The sequence below is a fragment of the Ursus maritimus genome, assembly GCF_017311325.1.
Source record: "Ursus maritimus isolate PB19 chromosome X unlocalized genomic scaffold, ASM1731132v1 scaffold_X1, whole genome shotgun sequence".
Lineage (NCBI taxonomy): Eukaryota > Metazoa > Chordata > Mammalia > Carnivora > Ursidae > Ursus > Ursus maritimus.
The window spans coordinates 19,641,478-19,660,771 of NW_024423319.1; the positions used below are offsets into that span (position 1 = coordinate 19,641,478).

General features: G+C 37.3%; 1 pseudogene; it reads left to right on the forward strand.

The window, feature by feature from the left end:
- Window positions 1-16,173: 16,173 nt before the first annotated feature.
- LOC103662581 lies at window positions 16,174-16,961 on the forward strand (annotated as a pseudogene).
- The last annotated feature ends 2,333 nt before the right edge of the window (window positions 16,962-19,294 follow it).

Genomic DNA, 19,294 nt, shown 5'->3' on the forward strand with positions numbered 1-19,294 from the left:
ATGGAACTCATGCTGCACAAGCTATTTTGTAAGATTACTCTGCACCGAATATCCTTGTAATTCAATCTTTGCCCACATCCTGAATCATTCCCTGAGGATAAATTACTAGAAGCAGAATTGTTGGGTCAAAGCAAATGAACAGTCACATGGCTTAAGCTACGCCCTGACAATTGCCTTCCAGAAAGACTGAACCAATTTCTCTCCCCTACCTTCTTGTACCCTCACCAACACTGGTTGTTCTACCTTTTTACACATACTTGACCATTTGATAGGCATGATTGCTTTCGTTTGCACTTCTCTGTTTATTAGTGAGGAGGAACTATTTTTCACGTCTGTGGACCATTTGGAGTTCATTATTCTCATGTTCATTTTCATTCTCAGGCACAATCGAGACAGATATTCCCCCCTCCACCGGCCCTGGCTTTGCATCCTAGCTGCCTCCTGGACTCGCTCAGTGACTTTAGGACAGGGGTTACCTTTGTGGAGCCACCATTTCATTGGCTGTAAATAGAGGATACTGCAGCCCTCATAGGATTGGCGTGAGGATTAATTATAAGGTATGTGTAAGGAATTTATCACAGTACCTAGTGCTTAGTAAGTCCTAGTAAAAGTACAAGAAGAAAAAATAAATTAGTGTTACATACTCTCAGGAGAAAGAACTTCCTACTCTGTCTTGAGTTTAATGGGAATGTCTCTAAGTGTTCACAATTAGCTATAATTTAGGCTATTCATTTATAATTCAGTTTTTAAGGTCAGAAGTGAATCAAATCTTTTACTAGAAATATCTATTCAATTTTTTCAAATGTCTATAGCATCTATTGAGGTTATTATGTGTTTAGTCACCTTTGAACTATTTGCCGATGTGATTAATTATAACAGTGAGTCTCCTAATGTTGAATCACCTTATATTCACATATTCATTCAGTCAGAAAACATTAATTAAGCATCTGACATGCCAAGCATTATCCTAGGCTCTAGAGATACAACAGTGAATGAGACAAACCAAGTCTCTGCTCTCATGGAGCTCACATTCTAGTGGTAGAGAGAGTCAATAAAGAAACAAATACATGTAGAATGTCCATGCAAAAGACAGGAATGCTCTTGGCATGTTTGAAGAATGGCAAGATGACTTGGGTGGCTAGAAAGCCTTTGAAGAATATTAAATGGGGGATTGACAATCTGACTTATGTGTGAAAAATATCGCTCTGGCTGCTGTGTTGGGAAATGGATTGGAGACGAGTAAGAGTGGAAGCAGGAGGACCATCAAGGAAGCTCTGACCTTCATCCCAGTGTGAACTGATGGAGGACTTTGGTTTGACTGTGGAGCTAGCAATGGAGGTGCCTTTGGGACATATTTGGATATATTTTAAAGATAAAAGTCCAGAAGATCCAGTGACACATTGGCTAGAAGACATGAGAGAAGTAGAGGAGTCACAGGTAGTAGAATAGAGTTGCCATGTATTGAAATGAGGTGGACTGCAGGAAGAGCAGGTTTTGGAGGGAAGATCAGAGTGGTTTCATACATGGTAAGTTTGAGATGCCTGTTAGACATGCAGAAAGAGATGTCAAGTGGTCATTTGGATACATGCAACTGGGTGTGTTTCATCTTTTATTTCATACTGTGCTGAAGTTGATTTGCCAGCATTTTGTCTAGGAATTTTTGTTATGTTGGTCTGCATTTCTTTCTTTTCTTTATAGGTTGTCATTTTCAACCTTTCAAACCCAAATTATGCTGAAGACTCTGATCTAATTGGTCTGGGTTGGAGCCCAGGAATCTGCACTTTAAAAGCACTCCATAGGATTCTGATACAGGTGGTCCAGGGACCTCTATTCAGGAAACAGCATGCTTCAACATTTTCAATTTCTTTCAATATTACTCATCCATTCAACTCTATTTAGCCTTTGGTTCATTTTGTCACTTATATTTTCCTATGAAACCATCCATGACATCCCAGATTTTCAAAATTTAGCATAGACTTTACATAATAATACCTCATAATTAAAAAGAAATTTCTGTATCTTGGCTGGAGCTATCCTTGGCCATTCTGAGTCATATAAACTTGTCTGGTACATTTTTTTACTGATATTATTTGTCAGAGTTTATCCAATTTTATTTTATCATCTCTTGAAAGAACTAGCTCTTCAATTTATTTTTCAATTGTTATTAACTTCACTAATTTATTTTGTGTTTATTAATTGCTTCCCTTTATTTTCTTTAGTTTCTCATTATTGTTGATGTTCTTATTGTTTCTAACTTTTTGAATGCAATAATCAATCTTTTCCTTTTATTATTTCTTATTTGTTTAAGAAAGGGGTTAACTTCTGGAAAAGATGTCAGTGAAAGTGTGCCTTGAGAGAAATCTCCCATTGAAATGAACAAACAGGCCCAAAAAGAGAAGAAAACTTTTTCTCTAGTGAATAAATATACAGCTACAATATAACTTGTCCTGAGATGAAAGAGGTTTTGGGAGACAAAACACAACCCTCCAGCTCTGGGTCATAGGACAGTGAAGATAATTGCAATTGGTATCACTAATTCTCTCTGGTTTCAAGGGGCAAGATCTACAAAGTGCTTCAGAAAGGACAAGAAACACTCCTTTACTTAAGTCCTTTTCTCCACTGAAGATTACTGGGGCATGGAGTAGAAATCGTACTAGGTAATTGTGATATTTTTCTGTTAAACCCAGCTTGTGATAGTGAAAAAACTTAAGGAAGGTAGGGCTTTGTTACCTAAGACAGGGGTGGGTGGGAGTGGAATCAAACACAACTCAAGCTACCAATACCAATAAACAAAAGAACAGAAAACAGACAAGCACTGGATGTATCAGAAATAGCAGCAGCAAAAACCCTCGATGCAATCTAGCTGAGAAATGAGTTCAAACCAGTGAGACAGAATCAATCTAGCAAACAAGAAAGAAGTTTCTAAGATCTAATTGGTATGCTCTGTGATATTCCAGAGAATATGCAAATATAAGCAGGAGCAGGCCACTGTAAAAAAAAAAAGAAAGCTAAAATACTACAGAACAAAAAAGAATCTTTAGGGGTGTCTAGGTGGCTCAGTCAGTTAAGCTTCTGCCTTCGGCTCAGGTCATGACCTTGGGGTCATGGGATCGAGCCCCATGTCAAGCCATAAGTCGGAGGAGGGGGGTCCTGCTCAGCGGGAAGTCTCTTTCTCCCTCTGTCCCTCCCCCTGCTTGTGGTCTCTCTCTCTCTCTCTCTTTCTCAAATAAATAAATAAAATCTTTTTTAAGAAGAACAAAAAAGAATATTTAGAAATATTTAACATAATTGACAAAATAAAAATACAAATGAGGTACCAACAAGCAGATTAGATGCATAGACATAGAGTAGTACAACTGCAGAATACCAAAAACAAAGATAAGATCTTGAAAACAACTAGGGGAAAAGGACAAATTACAAAATAATGGCAGGTGGAATTATAGCAGACTTTTCAACAGCAACTAGATAACTCAGAAGACAAAGGAATTGTATCTATAGAGTTAAGATTAAAGATATGTAAACTAAAATTGGTATGCAGCAGTCATCTTTCCAGAATGAGAATAAAATAAGTACACTTACAGATAAACAAAAATTGGGAAAGTTTAACACAAAACATTTTCCTTACAGGAACTTGTGAAAAATGTAATACAACAAGAAGAAAAATGATCCTTAGAAGAACAATCTGGGATATAAGAAGGAATCATGAATAATTAAAATGGTAAATATACAGGTAAATCTAAACAAATACCATTCATATAAAATAATTATAATAGTGTCTCATTCATGGAATTAAAAATACAAAACTGAAATACTGAACAATAATGTATAACATTACAAAGTGATGATTAGCACTAAAATGCTTTAAAGTTTTTGTGTCATTCATGAGAAGATTCAAAATACTGTTTAATATTAGCCTTTAAGTTAAACATCGATGATAAAAGTTCAAGAATAATCTTAAATCATAGAAATGGAGGGTATACATTACAAATTGGTAGGGAGGAAAAGGTAAGAAAAGAGGCATGGAGAGAAATAAAAATATTTAAAATGAGGGGGAAAGAAGAAAATAAAACATGGCGGAAAACCATGTACAAACCAATACAAATCTAAAATTTAGATAATGGAAACAAGTTTAAATATATCAATAACACAATAAATGTAAAGATATTAAACTTGACAGTGAAAATGTAGAGATTTTCATGTTGGATAACAGAAAACAAAACCCAGATATGTGCTCTTTATGAAAGACATACATAAGGTATATATAAGGACATAGACTGAAAATAAAAGGATGGCAAAAGATATGTCAGAAAAATATTAACCAAAAGAAAGATAGTCTACTTATATTAACTTCAAGAAAAACAGGTATTAAGACAAAGTGTTATTAAGGATAGAGAGGATCACTGAACAGTAATAAAATTCTCGATTTGCTAAGAAGTAATGCAATTTAAAACAATATGTGCATAATAAAATAACCTCAAATATAAAAAGCAAAACTGATAGAACTGCATGATGAAAATAGTAAATCAACCCTCATAAAGAGTAGATATACCTCTCTCAATTGTTGATAGCCAAGCCATCAAAAAAATAGCACATGTATAAAAGATTTGAACACAATTAACAAACTTGACCTAATGGACATATAAAGAGTTATAAACTCAATAATTAAAGTATTGTATTCTTTCAAATACACATTAAACATTTATAAATAAGCCATAATGATAGCCTCATCAAAATTTCAAAGAATAGATATTATACAGACCTGTTTTCATTAACCAAAAGAAATCCAAAGAGGATTTTTGCTTTTATGAATAAAGGCATTACTGTACTAATGTAGGTCTTTTGTAAAAGTGAAGTGGCATAATGCAAACTTTCAGAAGGCAGGGGATACCTGTATGTGTCTGTAAGGTCCATTTGGTCTATAGTGTTTAACTCTGCTGTTTCCTTATTGATTTTCTGTCTCCATGATATATCGATTGTTGAGAGTTGGGTACTAAAGTTTTCTACAGGGACAATTGGAATAGACCAGTGGAAGTAGAGAGAACAGTAACTGATTTGCTGTATGAGAGTGGGGGCTTGACAGATCAGTAGAGAAAAAGGCATTATTCACTAAGTGGAGCTGGAAAAAAATGATTGTCTATATGAAAAGATGAAATTTAATCACTACTTTATATCACAGTGAAATGAAATGCCTTACACAACAATTAATTCCAGATGGATTAGAATTTGAATATCAAAAGAAAAACTTTAAACTGTTAGTTCAAACTAGAGATGAATATATTTTTCACCTTGGAGTGGGGAAGTATTTGTATCCATCAAGATCCAGTTATAAAAGCAACATCCATGCTAGGTAGATCATGAGAGAGAAATTAAGACAGGCAACTAGTTGCAAAGGTGTTGGGAAGGTGAACTGGCAAATAAAAGACAATGAAGCAACCCAGAGATTAACAACTATAGAAAGCCCTTTACCTCTAGGAATGGAAGGAAAAAGGGAAGAGATAATATCTCCAGAGCTCAGTAACTGGGATCACCCATTAGGAGCTGGAATAGTAGACACTATTCAGCTGGATCAGAAACAGGGTTGCCTAGCAGGATCTGTAACTATAGAAGAGACATGGCCACTCCCTGGTGATGCCACCCAAAGCAAATTTGCATTACATTAAAAGCTACAAATTGACAATTCATATGATTGACAAAAGATTGGTACATAAAAGACTACAAAACAATAATAAGATAAAAACAAATAATTCAACGGGCAAATAGGCAGAAGACATGAACAGACATTTCATACAAGAGGAAACACATATGGCCAATATCCATATGAGCAGATGCTCAACCTCATTAGCAATCAGGGAAATGGAAACCAAAACTACAGTGAGATGCCATTTTACACTCATTCAATTGGCAAAAATTAAGAAGTCTGACAAGTGTTGGAGAGGATGAGGGACAACAGAGTATCTTATACCTTGTTGATGGGAGTGAAAATTAGTACTACCACTTAGTTAAAACAATTTGGCATAATATTGTAAAGCTGGATGTTTGTATACCCTACAATGCAGCAATCCCACTTTGGGGTACAATAAGAGACATGTATAAGAATGTCCACACAAGCACTCTTTGCAATAATATGAAATAAGAACACCCTAAATGACAATCAACAGAAGAATGAACAAATTATGATATATTATTTAGCAGTGAAAATGAATGAACTAAAAGCTTAAATGATGATATGGAAAATTTTCAGTAATGATGTTTAGCAAAAAAAGGTAAGCCCAAGAAGATTACATACATAGTATGATCCTCTTTTTATAAAGTTCAAAAAGAAAGAAAAATGAAAATCTATTGCAGGTATATATATAAAAAGCACTCCAAATATAAATACAAAATTCAGGGTAGTGATTACATTGGAGTTACAAGAGAGACAGGGAATGGGATAGAAGATGAGCACAAAGCCAGATATCAGATATGGGTAATACTTTAGTTCTCAAGTTGGATATAAGGATCACAGGTGGTTTTTATATTAAGTTATTAAAATGAATAAACTAGACCATGCAAAAATCAATGGTGATAGTGCATTGTAAACCAATGGTTATAATTAATCCAATTATTTGTAACAGACATCCTAAAGAAAATAAAAAGAATTGGTTACCAGGTCTGGTTAAGCATCGCAGATTGACTAGGTGACTTTATTTCTGCTCCCTCCAGAATCTCATTCAAATTGACTTTGAAGTATGGCTAAAATTAACAACACAAGAAACAACAGGTGTTGGTGAGGATGCGGAGAAAGGGAACCCTCTTGCACTGTTGGTGGGAATGCAAACTGGTGCAGCCACTCTGGAAAACAGTATGGAGGTTCCTCAGAAAGTTATACATTGAATTACCGTGAGACCCAGCAATTGCACTACTAGGTATTTACCCAAAGGATAAAAAAATACAGATTTGAAAGGATACATGCACTCCAATGTTTATAGTAGCGTTATCAATAATAGCCAAACTATGGACAGAGCCCAAATGTCTGTCAACTGATGAATGGATAAAGAATATGCAGTACACACACACACACACACACACACACACACTGGAATATTACTCAGCCATCAAAAAAGAATGAAATCTTGCCATTTGCAACGATATGGATAGAGCTAGAGTGTATCATGCTAAGTGAAATAAGTTAGTCGGAGAAAGACAAATACCATATGATTTCACTCATATGTGGAATTTAAGAAACAAAACAGATTAACATATGGGAAGGGGGAAAGGAGGAAAAGAAAAAAAAAGAGAGAGGTAAACAAACCACAAGAGACTCTTAACAAACTGTGAGTTGATGGAGGGAGATGGATGGGGAATGGGCTAGGTGGGTGATGGGGATTGAGGAGGGCACTTGTTGTGATGAGCACTGGGTGTTGTATATAAATGATGAGTCACTGAATTCTACTCGAGAAACCAATATTGCACTGTGTGTTAACTACAATTTAAATTTAAAAAAAAGTAAAACAAAAAAATTGGGGAAAAAAAGAGAAAAAATTGACTCTAAAGTAATTTTTTTTATTTTTTGGTGCAGCAAATTTATTTATTTATTTACTTATTTATTTATTTATTTATTTATTTAGTGGCGGGGGAGGGAAGGAGAATCTCAAGCAGGCTCTACACTCAGTGCAGAGCCTGACACGGGGCTGTCTCACAACCCTGAGATCATGACCTGAGCTGAAATCGTGAGTCGAACACTTAACCAACTGAGCGATCCAGGTGCCCCTTGAAAGTAAATTTTTAAATATTATAAATTTACAATGGCAAAGGGCAAAAAAAAAAGACCTGCAAGAGGAATGTCAAATTTTGGAAGCTGGAAAGTAGACAGAAGAATGGTAGCTGACTTAGCCAGCCAGGGGAAGCCATCAGAGGGGAGAAACAAGCTGATTTTTACAGAACCCAGAAAGCCTTCAGAATTTTTATAGAATCCAGGTACCAAGGAAGGCAGAGTAATGCATGGGGGCTGAAAATAAAAGGGTGAGGTGATATCTCACTGTAGTTTTGATTTGCATTTCCCTGATGATGAGTGATGTTGAGCATCTTTTCATGTGTGCATTGGCCATCTGTATGCCTTCTTTGGAAAAATGTTGGTTTATGTCTTCTGCCCATTTTTTAACTGGATTTTTTTTGTTTCTTTGTATGTTGAGTTATATAAGTGTTTTATATATTTTGGATATAAACTCTTTTTGGACATCGTATCACTTGTAAATATTTTGTCCCATTCAGTAGGTTGTGTTTTTTTTTTTTCTTGATGGTTTACTTCACTGTGCAAAGGCTTTTTATTTTTGTTTCCCTTGCCCTCATGCACTATTGGTGGGAATGCAAGCTGGTAGAGCCACTGTGGAAAACAGTATGGAGGTTGTTCAAAAAATCAAAAATAGAACTACTATAAGATCCAGTAATTCCACTACTGGGTATTTACCCAAAAAGAATGAACACTAATTCAAAAAGATATATGGACCTCTATGTTTATAGCAGCATTATTTACAACAACCAAATTATGGAAGTGTCCTAAGTGTCCACTGATAGATGAATGGATAAAGAAGATGTAATATATATATATATCATGTGTATATATATACATGATATATATCACATATATATATAATAGAATATTATTCAGCCACAAAAAGAATGTCATTTACAATGACATGGATGGAGCTAGGGGATATAATGCTAAGTGAAATAAGTCAGTCAGAGAGAGACAAATACCATATGATCTCACTCAAATGTGGAATTTAAGAAACAAAAATGAACAAAGAGAAAGAGAGGCAGACAAAAAATAGACTGTTAATGGGGTGCCTGGATGGCTCAGTCAGTTAATTGTCTGTCTTCGGCTCGGGTCATAATCCCAGGGTCCTGGGATGGAGCCCCGTGTTGGGATCCCCACTCAATAGGGCGGGGGTCTGCTTCTCCCTCTCCCTCTGGTCCTCCTCCCCGACTCGTTCTCTTTCAGATATATAAATAAAGTCTTAAAAAAAAACCCAGGTCTTTCACTATAGAGAACATACTGATGGTTACCAGAGAGGTGGGAGGGTGGAAGTGAATGAAATCGGTGAAGGCGATGAATTAAGAGTACACTTACCTAATGAGCACTGAGTAATGTATAGAATTGTTGAATCACTATATTGTACACTTGAAACTAATATAACACTCTATGTTAATTATACTTGAATAAAAATAAATAAATAGGTTAATTAAAAATCTTAAAAGGGGCAAGTCCTCATTTTTATCCCAAGCAGCTTTTACACTTCCAGTCAGGAGACAGGAGATTTAATCTCTGGGAAATGGAGAACACCAGGCACTGTGAAGAATGGGGAGGGAAAACAGATTAGCAAATCTACACACTACGTGGTAAATCTCCCCCTCCTCCAATCCCCAGAACTCTGGAAGCCAAGACCATCAAGTAACAAGTTTACACACACACACACACACACACACACACACACACACACAGAATGAGAGAGGGAGAAGAAAATATTTTTTAACATTGGAGTATCAAAGAGGTCGAACATTCAACTAATAAGAATTCCAGTAAAATAGAACAGACTAAATAGAAAACTTTTAAATAAATGATACAATAAAATTTCTCAAAACTAAAAGACATGAATTTTCATGAAATGAGATTGAAAGGGCCCCACCAAGTACCCATCAAAATACATGAAAACAAAACCCACATGGAATATACAGCATCAGAAAAGTTCAAAATACTGTGGGTATGTAGGAGATCCTAAAAGCTTCAAGAAAGGGAAAGTGGATCAAAAGACTGATTATCAAAGTGGTAGAAGACTTACCAACTGCAATCATGGGAGCTAGAGGACAATAAAGGCATGCCTTAAAATTTTTTAGAGGAAAAAAGTTCTGACTTCGAAATCTGAATTTAGCAAAGTATCAATCACATGTGAGGGGAGAATAAAGCTGTTTTCAAACATATACGATCCCCCCAAATGTGGAACTCTCATGCACCCTTTCTCAGTAAGATACTAGAGGATGTGCTCGCCCAAAGTGAAGAATTAAAACATAAAAAGAGGGTAACATGAGATCCAGGAAAATGGGAGAAAAAGAGGAAGAAGAGAACTTCCAGGATGAGAGCTGGGTAACATGTCTAAAGAAAAATAATTCCAAATTGGAGCAGGAGAATGAAAAAATCCTTATAGGAAGGGGATCTCCAAAGGCAAAAAAAATAAGGAACCAAGCCTAATGTGCTTGGCTGTATTAAGAGTAATTTTACATCTCTGTTTAGAAAATCTGGAAGAAAACATAATCATAGGTGTAGAGAAAGCAAAAGCAAATGGACTAAATGAAGCAAGTATTGACTTCAGGAAAAATCAAAAGGCTCGCAATAGGGAAGAAAAGGTAATCATATTTCACTCTGTGGCTCAGCTGTGAGCAATGTCTACATAGTCGTAATAATGTAAACACTGAACATTTATTTCACCAAACATTATGGTAGAACTCTATTGAAGCAGGGGCAGAGGGAGTTTAGAGGGTGCAGCACTAGTACAAGAGAGATAACTCCTCATCTTAAGTCCTCCCTCACCTTCCCTACCCACCCCCAGGTCACCAATGTTAACTGTTGAGTATGTATACTGCCAGATGTTTTGCTCCATCTCACACCATACACAACAATGAACTCCAGATGGATCAAACACTTAAATGTCAAAAGCAAAACTTAAAAACTGAGTGGACAAGTTTTCTGACCTTGGGGTAGGGAAGAATTTCTTAAAGAAGACCCAAAATGCACTGAGAGAAAATTGATAAATTAGGAAAGACTATTCATTAAAAGACATAATCAAAATGAGAAGATAAGTCCCAGACCGGGAGATTTTTGTCACACATATAAACAACATATCCAAGGCAAAGAACTACAAATCATTAAGAAACAGATAAACATCGCAATGAAAACAAACAAAGGACATGAGCAGGCATTTTGAAGGAAAAAAAATACATATAGTCTCTCTCTGTGTCTCTCTTTGTCTCTGTCTCTTTGTCTCTGTCTTTCTCTTCCTCTATGTATGTATGTATGTATGTACATCTCTCCATAAAATCTCTGTATGTATATATATAATCTCTGTGTATATATACAATATACATAATAAATATATACAGAGAGAGAAAGAGAGACGGTCTACCTCATTATTGATCAGGAAAATGCAAATCAAGAGAAGCAGGAGCCATTCTCAAATGTCACCTTCTACATGAGGCCTTCCCTGACCACCCTATTTACAATTCTAGCCCAACATATTCCCTGATTTATACAGCACTTATCACCATCTAGAAAACTATCTACTGTACATGTTTATTTTATTTACTTCCTGTTTCCTTCATCCCACTTAAACGTCAACTGTAGGAAGACATGAATTTTTGTCTGGCACAATGCCTGGCACTTGGTAGGCCCTTAATAAATATTTGTCGACTGAGTGGATAAATGGATTTAATAAAACAAGAGTTCAGAGGAAACACGACAAATAAAATAGGAAAAATATTCAGAGGTTTATTGTGAGTAAATTTTCTCAAAATAAAGCAAGAACTAAATCAGCAGATCATAAAAGCATACCACATATGAAGAAAAAAATGGATATAGAATCATTAACTTGGAGGCACGTCCTGGTTAAATTATTTAACTTGAAGTATAAAAAGAGTTCTTCAGATAGTCAAGCAGAAAGAGCAAATCAGCAAAGCGAATAAAAACCAGACTTCCCTGTACTTCTCCATAGAAACTATCAGTGCCAAAAGACAGTGGAGCAATGTTCTACAAAGTTCCGAAGGAAGAAAGTATGGCTCAAGAATATTACACCCAGGGGCGCCTGGGTAGCGCAGTCGTTAAAGCGTCTGCCTTCGGCTCAGGGCGTGATCCCGGCGTACCGGGATCGAGTCCCACATCGGGCTCCTCCGCTGGGAGCCTGCTTCTTCCTCTCCCACTCCCCCTGCTGTGTTCCCTCTCTCGCTGGCTGTCTCTCTGTCACATAAATAAATAAAATCTTTAAAAAAAAAAAAAAAGAATATTACACCCAGCCAATTTATTATTCAAAGATGAACGCTATCCACAGTCAGGGGAGACTTGGGGAATTGAGTATTCATTAGCCCTTCTTGAAAGACAAATCCTGCCAACCAAGCGATAGATCAGAATTCAGAAATAGGTAGCTATGAGCAATGAACCCATCAAAATATAAAACTAAGAATCTAAGGATCTCCAATAAATGTGTGGGGAGTCACAGCCTTCCCGAATAGAATGCATTATAACAATCGACAAAGTAAAGCTGATGTAACCAACAAAAACTAGAATGTGGGAGATAAGAAAATGTAAAGGTCCCATCCTCTGTTGTGGGAGTCAACTGATACTGGCTATAGCGGTTTTTAAAAGGAGGGGAAGGGAGGGGAAGGGAAGGGAAGGGAACAGAACGGAACAGAACAGAACGGAAGAGAGAGGAGGCAGGGGAGAAGGGAGGGGAGAGGGAAGGGAAGGAAAGAAAAAGATGTTTCCAATCACTTCACTCTATGACTAGTAGACCTAGTGGAGGGAAGCAGTTACATCAAGTTCTGCAGTTCCTTTATTTTCATACTTGTTCCTTTTTTATCGCTAACATTCAAATAAAACCAAATTTCACACTTTTCATTGAAAATAACATGACTTGTATGATCACAGTATTATAAAGTTATTTCTAGATAGCTTGCCATCTTCTACCTGGACATATACATAAGGAGATGGTTGGGATGCTGTTCACCAGATGTTAATTGTATTTTTTTTTTCTTTTCTGGGTGATGAAAGTGTTGGTGATATATTTGTTTCTTCATTGCAATTCTTAAATTGCTTCAATTTTGTAGTATGCATTACCTACTTTATAAAAACAATACAGCCATTACTCTTTTCAAAATATTAGGAATGAAGAAACACCCTCCCTTGTGTGTAAACCAACACATAGAAATCTGTTTATTGCTGCATTTTTTATAATAGAGAAAAATGAAAACAACATAAATGTTCATGTTGGAGGAACAGTTACAAAAATGCTGTGGTATTCCCAAAAAGAGCTACAATGCAGCAACTTAAAATGAAGTAGAATTATACATGGAAAGATTGCCAGGACAGACAGGTGAAAACGGCAAGTTACAGAATGATGCTTATAGTGAGATGCTATTTGTAGTTCTTTTCCAAACACACACAGCAAAACTCTACATTTCTGTATATGGATTATTGCAGAGAAAAGGTCAGGAGAAAGATGCACCAACCAGATAACTGGGATTCACCAGAGAGCAGCCAGGGATGGGGCTGAGTCCAGGAGGCTGGCCTTATCTGTAAAGGATGACATTTTTAAAAGGAAGATTTATCAAGTATTAATTGCATTATTTAAAACCCCTTTGTTTTTAAGACAAAATGTTTAACTTGATTGTTTGAAGCTCATAGAAGGGTCAGCTTTGACAGCAGAAGAATCATGCTCTAGTCTAGACCCAATAGCAAAGAAGAATCTGTTCTCTCTCCCTAAGACGGGAGGAGGTGAGGGAGATGGCTCCTTAATGAGGGGAGGCATTTTCCAGTCAAGGCTGCAAGGGAAGGAAGAAAGCCTTCTGGGAAAAGATTGAGAAGGTGGTGGCATTTGTTTGCAGTGAAATGAGAGTTCTAGAGGGCCTTTGGGAAGAGCTTGGTGGAAAGGGGCAATAGCTAGGAGGAACCAGGGTCACAATGCTCATAACAATAATGGGATGGGGATATTGGGTGAGGAAGGAGCTTGTCTGCCCTGAAGTGTCTGAGGATTACAGTGATGAGAGGTCTGGTTGGAAATGACTGGGCTCAGACATGCCCAGACTGGCTGCTTACCTGGTGACAGGAATGGCAGCAAGGCAGTGGGGGTGGTGGCAAAGGCCATTATTTATCCTCTGCTTATGTATGTAATGGATACAATATTTGTTAAAAATAAAAAATAGCAAAGACATAGTGCTTACTATGTGCCAGGCACTGTTGAAATGCTTTACATACATATTCAGTCCTCACAACTCTAGGAAGTAGGTGTCTCCGTTATACAGTCATGGAAACTAAGGCACAGTGATGGTAAAAGTGACTGGCCCAAGAACCCATAGCTTGCATGTGGCAGAGCTGGGATTCAAACTCATGCAGCCTGGCTCTCATATCTGGGCTCTTAACCATCACACTAATTATGAAATATCATATTTTAACATTCTAAGATGCCCTTTTTTCATCTCTGAAATTGAGATGCATCTTACAATCAGTGGAATTTCATGGTTTAGCTGGCAAAGTTTTCACTTTCTTAAGGGTATCCAAAATAACAGTGCTTCTTAAATTCAATGACATGAAGTATTAAACTGTCATATTATTCATTCTCCTAAAATCGTGGTGCCGTGGGACTTCGCAGACATTAGTGCTTGGGGAAGAGCTTCAGCACCAGTAAGACCCAAGATGGGGCTGAGTGGGGTGGGGGTGGCATGATGAGCACTTGGTGGTCTACCTCCTGAGTTTCATTAGGGCACCGTTCAGCAGCTGATGCTAGCAAGACGCTCAGTGACCAGGTAGGGTAAAGGAGATAGCTACAGTGGCCAGCAGGGATCCAGAGGGCAGCACAGAGATCCACAAGTGGATCTGAGACCCACTCTCCCTGAAGATACATAAGAATCTCCCCCATGGCCCTCTCCTGCCATATGGCATCTGGCAGCTCTCCATCCCTTTGTCTTCCAGTGGCCTCCTCTCTTCTCATCACTAATAAGCTGTACTTGCTGGAACCCATTCCATGCCCCAGCACAAAATTTTGCCTCCTCAAGCATAGAATCCAAACTAAATCCACAGGTGAGAGGTTTCAGGGGCTCAATGCCCTCAGCCCCAGATCTAGTAGGTTCAAGATCAGGAGAAATTTCTGAGACACTGTCAAACAGAATAGAGAATTGGAAAACCAGAACCCTTTCCAAGTTCTGGTTCAGAGATGGCATTATGTGTCAAACTCAGGAGAGGACACAGGCAAAACTAGCAGGAGAATGGGGCTGAGTTGGTAGCTAGTGGAGTCTATTGGAGTTTGAACAGTTAAAAACTAAGACCNAGCCCCTTTCCCTACCTGTGCTCAGAATCAATTGAAAGAGACAAACTTTTGGACTTCCCTGAACCCCAGGGATGTGCCCACCTTTTTCAAGTTGAAGCTAATGGAGACTCAACTCTCTTTACCATTTCCCCGCACTAGAACTTCCTTAACCACCAAGAGAACCAAAATCAAAGGAGAGAAATGACAAGCAGTGCTTATTCCGGGCGCATGGGGATCCTGATTTCCAGAAAAAGATTCCTCCCAGTTTCCTCCAGTGGGAGAGAAGGGAGGTCATGCAGTGAACATGTATGGTTTGGTGAGGCCATACTAAATTGTATTGACTCCAGCAATGTACATACAGGTGAACCCAGAAGTCTGTGGATCTTCACTTGGGACACCAATGTAGCACGGCTACTCTGCACTGGTTGCCTATAGCTACTGTCACAAGGTGACTTCTTCACCCTCTACTGTCCACTTCCCTATTCGTGGCTTCTACGTTCCTGTGGATCATTCTCCCTGATAACCAGCCTTCATATCTCATTCCATGGCTCCTCTGATCACTCTTGACCTAATAACCTTTCAACCTCTGCTCCCACTGCTCACTGTCTCGTCCTTCAGAAGTTCCCAGCTAAAAGTTCCTTACAGGATCTGATAGGTCACGCTAATTTTGTGTGTGTGTGCTCGGCCACAGCATAGAGCACCACATGGCTATACTGAAAGTTCCTTGAAGGCACCTAAGTACTTCATATTTTGTGAAATTATAAATAATAGTATAATTTTTATTCTCAGTTTCCCCGTGTTCATTGCTAGTATATAGAAATACCATTGATGCTTGTATGTTGATCTTGTAACCTGCAACATTGCTGAACTGACTTATTAGTTCTCAGAGTTTTTGAAAATATATTCCCTGAGGTTTTCTACAAAGAAAATCATGCCATCTGCAAATAAGGACAGTTCTATTTCATAACGCCAAAATTAATAGAACTGAAAAAATAAATACACAAATCCATAATTATAGTTGGAGACATCACCCTCTGCCCCCTCGGTAATTGATAGATCTTGCAGGCAGACAATCAGTAAGGATACAGATGACCTGAAGAGCACTATCAATCAATTTGATCTAATTGACATGTATAAAATATTCCATGCAGTACCTAGTGCAGCCTTGGCTTATGATCCCAAGAGGGAGCTGAAGTGTGTAGCTGCTCCAAAGCATTGGATGAACTAGACAGTGTTTGCTCCTGGTCCATACACAAATGCCCACAAGCTGAGAGAATGTCTCTCCCTCATCCCTTTCCTAAGGAACAGACTTAAGTATGCCCTAAGAGGAGATGAAATAAAGGCAATCTAAATGCAGTGGTCCATTGAGATTAATAGCAAGGTCTGGACTGATAGAACCTACCCTGCTGTTTTTATGGATGTCATCAGAATTGACAAGACCAGAGAGAATTTCTGTGTCATCTATGACACCAAAGGTTGTTTTGCCGCCCATCATATTAAACCTGAGGAGGCCACATACAAGTTGTGCAAGGTGAGAAAGAACTTTGTAGGCACAAAAAGAATCCCTCATCTGGCGACTCATGATATTCACACCATCCACTACTCTGATTCCTTCATCAAGGTGAATGACAACATTCAGATCTGGAGACTGTTTATGGTGGTGACCAGAGTGCTAACTTGGGGAAAATAGGCATGATCACCAACAGAGTGAGACAATCTGGCTCTTTTGATGTGGTTCATGTGAAAGATGCCATAGGCAACAACTTTGTCACCCAGATCTCCAACATTTTTATTATTGGCAAAGGCAAAAAACAAAACAAAACAAAACATGGATTTCCCTTCCTTGAGGAAAAGATATTTTTCTCACTATTGCTGAAGAGAAAGACGAGACTGGCTGCCAAACAGAGCAGTAAGTAAAATAATCCGTAGTTAAAGTGTCTGGAAATTTTTTTTTTACTTAATTCAAGATAATATGGCATGAAAATAAAATACTCCATCCAACAACCACAGAATTACACACACTTCTCAAGCTCACATGGAACATTCACCAATACAGACCACATGTGGACCATAAAATACACCTTATAATTTCAAAATGGGAGAAATCATACAAAGTATGTTCACATACCAAATGGAATTAAATTAGAAATCAGAAACATAAAGGTAGCCAAAAACCTGCCAAATATTTGGAGATTAAACAGCATACTTATATATAACACATGGGTCAAAGAAGGAGGCTAAAAGAAATCTAAATGTATTTTTAACTAAATGAAAATGAAGGGACACCTGGGTGGCTCAGTCGGTTCAGCGTCTGCCTTTGGCTCAGGTTATGATCCGAGAGTCCTGGGATCAAGTCCGGCATCAGGCTCCTTGCTCAGCAGGGAGCCTGCTTCTCCCTCTACCTCTCTCTCTTTCTCTCTCTCAAATAAATAATAAAATAAAATCTTTTAAAAAATGAAAATACATTTATCAAAATCTATAAGATGCAGCAAAAGCAATGCTTAGAGGGAAATTTAAAGCATTAAATGCATATATTAGAAAAGAAGAAAGATCTAAAATCAATAAGCTTCTATGTTAGGAAAGTAGAAAAAAGAACAATTTAGGCCTAAAAGAATCAGAAGAAAAGAAATAATAAAAAAATGAAGCAGAAATCGATGAAATTGAAAAAAGGAAAACAAGTGAGAAAAATCAATGAAACCAAAAGCTAATTCTTAGAAAAGATCAATAAAATTGATAAAACTCTAACCAAGGGTAACTAAGGAAAAAAGAAGACACAAATTACTAAGATCAGAAATGGAAGAGTAGCCATTGTTATTAATCCCATGGAATCTAGGATAATAAAGGAACACTATGAATAACTTTATGCCTACAAATTTGATAACTTAGATGAAAGATACACTTTGAAAGATACAAACTACCATCGGGCTCCCTGCAGGGAGTCCACTTCTCCCTCTCCTTCTGCCACTCTCCCTGCTTGTTCTCTCTCACTCTCTCTCTCGAATAGATAGATATATAGATAGATAAATAAAATCTTTAAAAAAGAAAAGAAAAGAAAGATACTACCAAACTCACACAAGAAGAAATAGATATGAGGAGGTGTGTATCAAAGAAATTGAATCAATAATTATAACTATTCCAAAACAGAAAGCATGAGGCCCAGATGCTTTAACTGGTGAACTGTACCAAATATTTAAGGAAGAAATTATTCCAATAGTCCACAGTCTGTTCCAGAAACTAGAAGCAGAGTGAATACTTCCTAACTCATTCCATGAGGCCAGAACTACACTAATACCAAAGCCAGACAAAGACATTGCAAGAAAGGACAAAAAAAACCCCAAAACTACAGATCCATAGCTCTCATGAACATAGATGCAAAAATCCACAAAAAAATTAACAAATCAAATCAAACAATGTGTAAAAATAATTATATACCATGACCAAGCAGGTTTATTCCAGGTATGCAAGGCTGGTTCAACATTCAAAATCAGTTAATGTAATCCATCACGTTAACAAACTAAAGAAGAAAAATCATATGATCATATAAATTGATGCAGAAAAAGCATTTAACAAAATCCAGTATCCCATGATTTAAAACAAAAACAAAAAACCTCTAAGAAAACTAGGAATAAAAGGTTGGTTTCGATTATCCATTTTTCCCTTTAGGTTTTGGGTCAAATCTTATCTTCTTGTATCCTTAATTATTCTTTCACTAAGTGCCAAATATTGTTTAGACAAAATTTAAAAGATACCATGATATTGTGAACCGGCAGTTAATGATATATTCCACTATAGTTTTGTTTCTGGCAGACAACTAGGCTAGGAGCAAATTAGATTAATCCAATTAGGGATTGAGATGACTTTAAACTGATGTTCAGTCCTTTTTAGGGCTAATCTAGTTCTGGCTAATACTTACTTTTAAAATGTAAGATTCCTTCAGAACCCCAGCTTAAAACCTGGGGGCTGGGAAAGAGTTACCAAAGCTCTTCTTTAGTGGGTCCTGGACTCTAATTTTCTCTCCCCACACCCTGAATCTGCACAACTTCCCATCCTCTCAGCTGTAGCTCTTAGAATTGGCAATTTCCCCTTGAAAGAAAAAAAGGCCAAATGCCAGGATCTACTCTCTGGGCTTCCCTTCTCTTCCAGATCATGGTAGCTTTCTGATGCTCTCAGGCAGGGTATCTTACTATTTTTCTAGACTTTCTTTTTCTTTCTTTCTTTCTTTCTTTCTTTCTTTCTTTCTTTCTTTCTTT